The sequence below is a fragment of the Corvus moneduloides genome, unplaced genomic scaffold (assembly GCF_009650955.1).
Source record: "Corvus moneduloides isolate bCorMon1 unplaced genomic scaffold, bCorMon1.pri scaffold_129_arrow_ctg1, whole genome shotgun sequence".
NCBI classification, from domain to species: Eukaryota; Metazoa; Chordata; class Aves; order Passeriformes; family Corvidae; genus Corvus; species Corvus moneduloides.
Window position 1 is genome coordinate 25,612 of NW_022436886.1, and position 10,379 is coordinate 35,990.

General features: G+C 47.4%; 1 long non-coding RNA gene across 4 annotated transcripts; it reads left to right on the forward strand.

The window, feature by feature from the left end:
- Positions 1-500: 500 nt before the first annotated feature.
- LOC116438837 lies at positions 501-10,067 on the forward strand. Of its 4 annotated transcripts, none has more exons than XR_004237940.1 (3): positions 501-1,041; positions 3,507-9,153; positions 9,230-9,424. It is a non-coding gene; the product is annotated as an uncharacterized LOC116438837 (long non-coding RNA). The 4 variants fall into 4 exon arrangements; XR_004237939.1 differs by lacking the exon at positions 501-1,041 and adding an exon at positions 10,029-10,067 and having other exon boundaries at positions 1,265-9,153; positions 9,230-9,378; XR_004237941.1 differs by lacking the exon at positions 501-1,041 and having other exon boundaries at positions 1,273-3,664; positions 7,001-9,153.
- The last annotated feature ends 312 nt before the right edge of the window (positions 10,068-10,379 follow it).

A 10,379-nucleotide genomic window follows, 5' to 3' on the forward strand; every position in this document is an offset into this window, starting at 1 on the left:
CAGGGACGGAGCAGCAAATCCTTTCTGCATCTGCCCTCACACTCGGACCGGCAACAACCCCAGGTGTGAGCCCTGAGAATGATGAGGGGGCAGAGCAGCCCCAGGTGTGAGCTGTGACGGTGAGGAGAGGGTGGCTCCTGCCGGGGGCCGTTTTAGGAGGGGTTTCCTCAGCTCACTTTTGCAGGGCTATGTCGGAGGAGAGGGGCTTACGGTGAGCTCCTGGGGGAGGTCTCTCACGAAAGGACGGTGAGAGCATCTCACAGGGTCTGGGGGAGCACTCGGATGCAGTTAGATGCGGAGCATTGCCAAAGGAGGTGCCAGGCAGCTGCAGCTAAGCAGGTGAGCCGGTGCGTGGGTTTGAGGGGGGGGGGGTTCTTGCTCTTTTTCCCTTCTGATTTCATCTTGCCAGTCCCTCCCCCCGTGCCCTCAGAAAAAATGGGGATTACGAGAACAAAAGGAGTTTAAACGGAGGGAAGAAACTCCTCTTTCATTATTGTCCGTGTTCGAACGAGGGGATCCCCCTTCCATTTTAAATGGAAGGGGAAAGCACGGATGTTACCATTTTATTGGTTTGAATTGAGGGTAACCCCTCCATTTTCATCAACCTAAATTCTAAATTGAGGGGGAAGCCCTGCTGCCCCTGCTTTTTGAGGGTTTTAATGAAGGTAAAAATCGCCCTTTCCCCATCATTTGAGAGAGTTGAGGAAAACTCCTCTCTTTCTGTTATCTTAGAGCATTAAATAGAAAGGGAGAACACATTTATTTACCCTTGTATTGGTTTGAATTGAGGTGAACAACCCCCGTTGCCTCAGTTTTAGGGGTTAAATTGAAAGAAACTCCGGCTTTTCCAGCATTTGAAAGGTTTGAATCGGAGCGTGCCACCGCATTTGAGGTCGCTTCCGGCCATGCCCCGGCACCGAATGTCTCGCGCGGGAGCACTCCCGGCCGCTGGGGAATTTCTGAGGAGGAATGGGAATTTGGGGGCCGGGCCGCCGACGGGGACCGACGGAGCCGCGCCGGTCCGAGCCGCGCGGAGCCGAGGTGAGCGCCGCCGGGCCGGCAGGCGGGCGATGCGGCACGGAACCGTGTCGCCCCCGGTCGTCCCGCCCGCTCCGTGCCGTCCGTGCGCGGGGCTCGGGCGCCGCCGGGTCCCCCTCGGCCCGGCACCGGTGCCGCTCGGCAGGCGCCGGAGGCGGGCGGGGGTCTCCCGGCGCGGGGCCGCCCCCGCCTGCCGGAGGAGCCGCTTCCGTGCCGCGAGCCGCGCTCCGCCCGGTTCCGGGAGCGCGGGGCCGCCCCCGGGCGCCGAGTGCCGCCGGTGCCGTGGGTCGCGTGGCTTTTCCGGTCCCCTCGCACCGTGGAACGGCGGCAGCCCGGAGCGAGTCCCAGCAAGGGGCGTTGAAGCACGCCTGCGGCTTGTCCGCTTCATAGCTTGCTTGTAAAGAGCCACCGAAAGGAACAATGGAAAAAAAACCAACCCCGATCCCCCAGGCTTTTTATCTGGGAGCTTAATTGGTATTGCTCTTTAACTGAGCCACGGCTTTAAATAAGGAATGATTCAAGAGCCTCTGAGCTAATCCTTGTCCCCTCTATCTTGACAAGATTAGGGTGAATTCGGCTTCTTAGGTTGTGTAATTAGCATCTGCTGTCTGAACTAACATTTGCTGTCTCCCAATAGTTAACTTGTGCTTACATGAGTTAGTTATTGACTGCCCCTTCTTCAATACCCCCCTTTTCTTTGGTTATTTGTAATTCTTTACAAATCTTGCATGTCTTTAAAGTAAGAACCCTTCTCTGTCTTAGTTCTAAGTTTATGCTTGTGCCATGGAGCATAGGCATCGCGATTCCAGGTACATAGTATCATACAACAGTAACTACTAATACAAACACCAAGTAACAATGCAATAACACAAATAGCTATTACAAACAATTGTTTAAGCCAGGATAAGTTGGGTAACCATGCTGTAAGTTTGTCTCATACCTCTTCAAACCTTCAAGAACTGTAATCTAAGGTGATCTGATGCAATGTTAGCTTTGGATAAATAATTTTAACAGTTTTCTGGGTATGACTATGAGACCCTTTATCCTAGCCCACCCATTTGTGCTCATTTGTCCCTTGTCTTCTTGTGTCCAATTTAAATCATCAGTATCGTATGGTGGGGTTTTTTTGTTACTTATAAGGATGCTAGAAGGAATTAGAGCTAGGGCTTGGAGCTGAACCCCACCGGCCACTGCCTTTGCTGTCTTGTCTGCCATAGCATTTCCCAGTTCAGGGATAGTGTTACCCTGGGACTGTCCCTTACAATGCATTATAGCCGCTTTTGAAGGTTTTACCACTGCTTCCAGTAACTGTACAATTTCAGTAGCGTGCTTGATTTTTTCTGTGAGGTAAATAAACCCCTTTCTTTCCAGATAGCTCCGTGAGCGTGTACCACCCCAAAAGCATACCTCGAATCGGTCCCAATGTCGATAGGTTTTCCTTCGGCCAATGCCAAGGCTCGAGTTAGGGCTATTATTTCAGCCTTTTGAGCCGATGTCCCCACAGGTAACGGTTTTGCCTCAACGACAGCGTCTGCGGTTGTAACCGCATACCCAGCGAGCCGCTTACCATTCTCGACATAATCGCTCCCATCGGCGAACCGGTTTGCCGCATTTTCTAGCGGAGAGTCCTTTAGGTCCGGGCGGCCGGAGTAAACCGCCTCCACGGTTTCAACGCGGTCATGCCGTACAGGCTCCTCAGCAGCCTCGCCCTGGAGGTAAGCTGCTGGGTTTAAAACGTTAGTTACTTGGATACTCACGTTCTCCGATTCTGCTAGGACAGCCTGGTATTTGAGAAAGCGAGATGGGGTTAACCAGCGATTTCCTTTCTGTGTGAGCACTGCTGATACCGTGTGAGAGACAAAAACAGTTATCTCCTGTCCCAGCGTGAACTTGCGAGCTTCTTCTACGTTCGGGATCACGGCTGCCATTGCACGCAGGCAGGCGGGCTCTCCTCGGCCGACCGCGTCCAGCCGCTCGGAGAAATAAGCCACCGGCCTTTTGTACGGTCCCAGTTTCCGTGCCACGAGTCCCAGCGCCAGCCCTCGTCTCTCACGTGAGAGCAACAGAAAAGGTTTAGTGACATCCGGTATGCCCAGTGTTGGAGCTTGCATCAACTCACGTTTCAGAGTTACAAATGCATTATTAGTCTCTGGTGTCCAGCATAGGTCAGTTCCCCCAGCCTCTTTTAGGAGTCGGTATAAAGGTTTCACAATGAGTCTATAGTTGTAGATCCGTAATCTACGCCATCCTGTCGTTCCCAGAAAAGTTCTCAGTTCTTTGGTTCTTCAGTCGGCCAGGGCATTTGACAAATTGCCTCCTTCCTGTTGTCTCTCAAGGCTCTCTCCCCTCCTGCCAGTTCATACCCCAGATATGTAACATTCTGGAGGACTAGCTGAGCCTTTTCAGGAGAGACTCTATATCTACTTAGTCTCAGAAAATTTAAAAGAGTTACAGTTCAGTTCTTGCAGTCTTCACAGGTCCTCGTTGCTATTAATAGATCATCAATGTACCGCAAGAGCGTACCTTCCCTTCCCCAAGCGGCGGCATCCAGGCTTCCAGTTCCTCGGCTAATCGATCTCCAAATATCACGGGTCTATTTTTGAATCCTTGTGGCAATACAATCCAGGTAAGCTGGCTTTTTCTCCCTGTTCTGGGGTTTTCCCATTCAAAGGCAAAAATTTCCTGAGCGCTTTCAGCTAATGGCAGACAAAAGAAAGCACGCTTTAAATCTAAAACTGAAAACCACACTCAGTCACTTTGTAATTTTGTGAGTAAAGTGTCCTCAGGTCCTGAACTAATCAATAACTTCCATTTGGCTTTTGTACTGGTAGAATTGGGGTATTGCAGGAAGATCTACACTCCCTCAACAACTTCTGATCAATAAATTTACTAATTATTGGTTCCATTCCTACTCATGCTTCATGCCTTAGTGGATATTGTTTAACTGACACCGGCTGTACCCCTTCCAGTAGTTCGATAATCACTGGGGGAGCCCGTTTTGATCTCCCTGGAATTTCAACATCTCTTACTAATGGGATCATCCGATTTGTTATTTCACTATCTATGGGTATTTCTCTTCTTTCGGTCTTGTTTGTTTGGTCGGTTGTTTTTTGTTTGGTTTTTTTTTTTTTTTCCCTAGGCCTGAGTTGGTCAAAGAATGGGTTTTCCCTTTATCTTATCTTAGTGGTTTAACTTACACTTTAAAGTCGTAGTCAGGTATCTTCAGGAGGCTTCTTTGGTTGTAGCTTCTTTATACAGTTTTTGTTATAATAATATTCTTACTCTGCTGTATAATTCTATACATTATGAAGGATTAGTTTTTATGATACAAAACTAACACACAAAACATTTTCATACAAAATGTTCTCATGCAAACATATCTTTACATCAGGGCTATGCTTTGTTTTCCAGGAGACAGATTATAGCACTCTCGTCATTTAATCTTGACACAAACTACAAACTGTGGCTTTATTTTTGGTGGGATTAAAAATGAAATGAATTCTCTTTCAAATACAAAAAACCAATAGGTTTTTCTTTTTTTTCTTTTTACCTCAAGTAGCCTTTTTTTCTTTTTTTGGTGAATAAATTGCCTTCATCCCATTCTGCACCTACAACTGAGATTGCAGAATGCGCTTTAAATAGGAGCGGTGAGGAAAAGTTAAAACATCCTCTTAAGATATATGGCATGAGATTGAACAGCACTTTAGTTTGAGAGCTGGTAGAAGGCTTTTCTGTATCCCTCTTGGTTTAGGAAGGGGGATTCAATCATTTCTCATGTAGCATTTGCTTGTGTTTTGTCGAGATTCTTTAATTCATTAATTAGAAAATCCCAAAAATTTAGCCAGATTATAATAATTTTGATGCCGTCTTAGGCAGAACAGGCAAGGTTAGTCCATATTTGTAGGATTTCAAATACGTATAAATTCTTATACCAACTCTCAGGATAATATCGGTTGAAACAAATTATACATCCCTAAGACCTTAGCCACACCATTTTTCAGTAAAAAGACAAAACAAGTTAGACAAAAATTAAACTCAAGAATATGTAGAATGCTTTAACTACTATTTGATCTTGCAAAATCAAGACTTGCAATGAAAGTCTTTTGCAATGTCACTTGCAATGTCAACACAAACAAATTACAAACATTAACCGACTAACAATGCAAGCAATTATGGTGACACTTTAAATTTCCTTGGTTTTCACACAGCTCCATCTCACGTGTTGGTAGATTCCTAGAAAAGAAAAGTGAAAATCTGGCCCACTAGACCGATTATTAAAAAAGAAGTAAAACTTTACGGGGCTAACACAAAGTGACAGCGAAGCAACGGTTATCGCATCTAGCTGTGATTTTGCTGCTTGCAGTTTCCTTGCTCTCAAACCGCTTTCTTTATCTTTGATGTCGGGACATTTGACATTCCTAGAAAAGAGAAAAGAAACAAACTTCCCCCCCCAAAAAAAGTCTGAGCGAAACAAGAGTTTAATTGCATTAACTTATTCAAGCGGAGTTTTAGTTTTTATTCTATGAAGTGCTTGTTGCACCACTTTTGTTGTCTCCCACAGGTTTTCGGTGGGGTTTCTTCCAATTGATTCTTCAGTGGAGGGAGCGAGACCGCTTTTAAAAGTTTTGCAAGAGTTGCAGTCTGTGAATCAGGCATTTGAGTTGCCTTTTTTCTTTTTTTAATAACCAATCACATTTTTAGTAATCAATCATCTTTTAGTAACCAATCGTTCTTTATCTCAATTTTTTTTTTTTACCAAGTCCACCCCAGGAGTAGAGAGGTGACTAACAAATTAACCAAGGAAGGACAGCAAAACGTTCTCCCCATAGGTTTCTTTACAGCCCCCGCAGATGAGGCCGCACGACAAATACCTGGGCCCGCACAGGGACACCACCATCCCCACGAGGCAGGAGCCGCAGAATCGGCCGCAGGATTAGAATCCGCCAATTCTAGTTCTCCACAATAAACCGCAGACGGGTGGCAGGGGAGGGTTCCCCACGAGATAGGAGCTCCGGATTCGCCTCAGAACCGAAACCTGCCAATTTAGGCTTTTCACAACAAAACACAAAAGGCACAGGGGCACGGGTGCACTCCAAACAGGAGCCTTTCGGCTCCGCACAAGCGCCACGTAACGGGAGCTTTACAGCTCCGCGCAAAACACCAAGCAGGAAAGGGAACTAAACACCCAAACCTATTAACCGCAACGTCCACAATTCTTACGACCTCTGCCATCGCCTTTGCCATCGCTTTTGCCTTTTCCTCATCTCTTCTTACATACGCTCGCTGTACTTTTCTAACCGGCTCCTCTCAAATTTCTCACTATTCTCTGCCGCTCTCCCCTTTAACATCATCTGCACTTTCATTTTCTGCCAAGTTGTTTATTCCTGCTCTTTCTAGTCTGATACCAAGCTCTCTCCTCTGGCAGCTTGGACACCACCCACTCCCTCTAGTAGAAGTACAATACCACTTTCTCTCACAATTAATACATGTACACAAATACAAGCTTCACAACTGTTTTCTCACACTTAACACGGGATTTCAAAAGGGAAATCAGATGGAGCTATATCAGAAAGGCGTCGGGGGTCTGGATGTTTTCAATTCAATAGCTAAAATCTTTCTCCTCTAAAATCCACCCCCCTTCGGACAGTAAGGTTGAATTCCAAACCGACGGTTTACGTGATTTACGCTCGTTCGCTCTTTGCCAAACCGCTTCGCTTTTCTCCGGCCGAGCCCGTCGCCGGGGTACGGAACCGCAGATAGAGCCTCTCGCTCGCTTCGTACTTTGACGGCACGTCTCATCCGCTCTCACGCAGCAGCAGAATAGCAACAGACAAAACAAAAATAGCCGTACAATAGCACGCGACAGCGGGGTCCAACCTCTTAAAGGTACCTTTCACAGTGGGGTCCAACCCCTTTAAAAATTGGGGTCCAACCCCTTAAAAGTACTTTTTTTCTTGCCCAGGACTAATTTTGGGAGGCCCAGTCTTCCTCGGGACTTTCAACCCACCCTCAGGGACTCGAACCCCGGACCTGCAGGTATTTCTGTGTTTAAAAGGAATAGCAAATCCCTTAATTTGGTGCAGATGGTCCTTGTCTGCCCCCGCCATCAGCCGAAGGACAGCTGAGCTCCCCTTGAAAATTCAGGGTCGCGACCGGGAGGTCCGCTTAGCCCCGGATCCGGCAGCCGGGCAGAGAGGGTCCCGTCTCGGGGCGCCGGGTGAATCGCGCCGCAACCGGGCCAGGAGACGCTTCGGAGACAGAGTCGGAGAAGCGGGTATTTGCTTTATTTGGCGTGTCGGGCGCGTGGGGATCGCTCCTCCAAACACACGCACCGGTGCTCCCTACAACACAGTATTAAGGGTTAAATTACGAACGTTCATCACATTCCTCGGGACAGGTGCGGTTATACAAATTATTTCTCGGAAGTCATTAATATCATTAGCACGTGGGCCACGCACACGCCGTACGTCCCGGCGGTCGCACCGAGGAAGGCTCGTCTTCTTCCTCGGGGGTCTTTCTGATGAAGGCCAGTAGTCATCCTCCCAGTGCACTTTTCACCTTTCTCCCTGGGCATGCGTAGTCCTTTGAGGAATGATTCAGCAGCCTCTGAGCTAATCCTTGTCCCCTCTATCTTGACAAGATGAGGGTGAATTTGGCTTCTTAGGTTGTGTAATTAGCATCTGCTGTCTGAACTAACATTTGCTGTCTCCCAATAGTTAACTTGTGCTTACACGAGTTAGTTATTGACTGCCCCTTCTTCACCAGACGGTGCCCATCAAACCGTGAGGTTCGTTTAAACCTCGTACGCTACTTTTTGAAGATGCAGGGTGGGTGAGGGCTCGTTGCCGTACTAGGGAACGGAACGCAGGAGGTTCTCAGAGTATCGGCGTTGAAGTCGGAACGTTCAAGGATATCGGCGTGACGGTTCTCAGGGACGAATCTCGCGCCCGGAAGCCCGTAGCGCGGTAGCGTGGGATACGACAAAACAGGGCGCGAGGCACAGGCGGGGTAGGAACGGCAAAGCGCTTCGTGCCGGCAGCTCAGTTTGGCGTCGCCAATGTTTTCAGAGCGGAAGCGGATCGATTCGGTTCCGCTGCACTGGAACGGGATCCAAACCTTAGCAAGTATTTCTTTGTCCTTAGGCTGAAAAATATTGCCGCGCGGTATAGGAAAAGCGTCTACAAAGGACGTCCGGACTTCAGGCGGCTCTCTCGAAAGCCGTTTACGGCATAGCCAAAGTTACGGCAGTTCAGGGAGCGGGTATCCAGAGCCAGCCCTATAGCTGCCGGCTACAGCTCGTAGGCACACCTGAAGTCGCTTTCTGTTCAAGCTACAAAACATTATATACTTTTCTTTGCCAAGTATCTTAATACGTGACAACCAATAAGCACCATACACAATACTTTTACATTTGCTTATAGCCTATCATAGCTACTACCATTACCATATTATAGTCATTATTATCCAATCACGAGAGTAAGTTACAATTGAAGCTTACAGTGGAAAATTCTCAGACCTTTCTTCTATTTGCCACATCGACGTGTCTTATCTGCCTGCAATATATCTCTTTTTTGGTAACAACGTGTTTTCTAGTTACTTATGCTCTTCTTGAGACTTATTTACTTGGTGAAAAATATGTCTTTGTTTGTAGTCACGTACCTTTGCCCTCATCCTAAAAATCTCCTTCCAACTCATCTCCAACCTTTGCCTTCTCAGCTATGCAGCGATCACTAGCGCAGCAAAACATCTGTTACTCTATATCAAAACTTGCTTTCATTTCTATCTCATCCTCAGTTTCTACATTCAGAGGTCTTTCTGCCAAGCCTCCAGATCTGTGTAATTCCCTTGCCAAACTATCCTCCTCCCCAACGGCGCAGCACTCGTTGCCTCGCACCTTCAGTTCATCGTGGAAAGCGTTTATTTTAGCGAGCAAACGTTGTTGCGGCAGGCGCAGCGAAAAGCAGAAGAATTCTCGGTAAGATCGTCTCGGAGAGCTCAAGCGCCGGCCAAAACCTCGCCACGTTCCGCCGTGACGCCACCGAGGGAGGAAAGAGCGTGAGGTGCGAAGCCCCGAGCGGAGCGGTAGGAAACGGGAGGACCGAAGAGTCGGGCTAGGTACGGATTTAAACCGGGCCGGGTATAGGAACCGCAGAGTAGGAAGAGTCGCTTAGCTGGAATTAATTTGTTTCAGGAAGTGTCTCACCATATAGTCTGCAACTTAACAGTTCCCATGCCAGGAACCGTTAAACGTAGCAGAAGACAGCAAACGAAGCCTAGAGACTCGACTGGGACGCCCCAGGTCCCTGCCAGGCGCGGATTACAAAAAAACCAAACCCTGAGGTTACAAAACCACTAAAAGCTCATCTTACAAAACACGGGGGGGGGGGGAAAGCAAGCCTACAAATACACCAAAAAAACAGCCTACAAAAAAATTTTGGGTTTTGTTTTGTTTGTTATTTGTCTGGTATTTTGGAACAAAATACCAGAATAACCTAGTTCAAAATCATAGAAACCCAAATTTCAAAATACCAGAAAAACGGTTTCAAAAAACCACAATACCCAGTTCCAAAATATTAAAATAACCTAGTTTCAAAATACCAGAGCACCACGTTCAGAGGCAGCAAAGTAACCCAGTTTCAAATTGCCAGAACACGTTCAGAAATACCAAAGTAACCCCGTTACAAATTACCAAGTTCCAAAATACTAAAGTTACCCGGTTTCCAAATATCAGAATACCAGGTTCCAAAATACCAAATTAATTCCATTTCAAAACAGCAGAATATCAAGTTCCAAAATATCAAAATGACCCCGTTTCCAAATATCAAATTTTAAAATACCGATTTTCAGATGTCTCGTACAGGCAGGATTCCCAAACCCACAAAAACGCGGTATTGTCAAAATGGGATCTGTGCTACCAAAATGGGTATTTTCTCCTCTGAAAAGCTTTCCCATAATGACCATCAATAGATGCATTTTTTTTAATTGTACAGCCAGATGTTGTAAGAGACGGTCCGAAAATCCCTCATCTGCCTCACGATCATCGCCGAAGACAGAGACTGAACGCAGCAGTCCTGGCCTGGCTGAGGTGGGATTGTCTGCCGAGTGTTGCCTACGGGTGTGCCCACTGGGAACTGGTACGCATTCCTGAGGAAAATTAGTGCAGGTCACAATGGACTGCGCCGTTCTCGCTGCCCAGGCGGGAAGGACTGCGCCGAAGCGGAAAGGAATGACCTGTACACCTGTCTTGTACGTCCGTCCTGTACCTGCTTCCCAAAGCAACGGACCCCATAACAATGGCTGTAGATTTCCCAACCTCTTGGCCAGTTGCCCCTCGCTTCTGA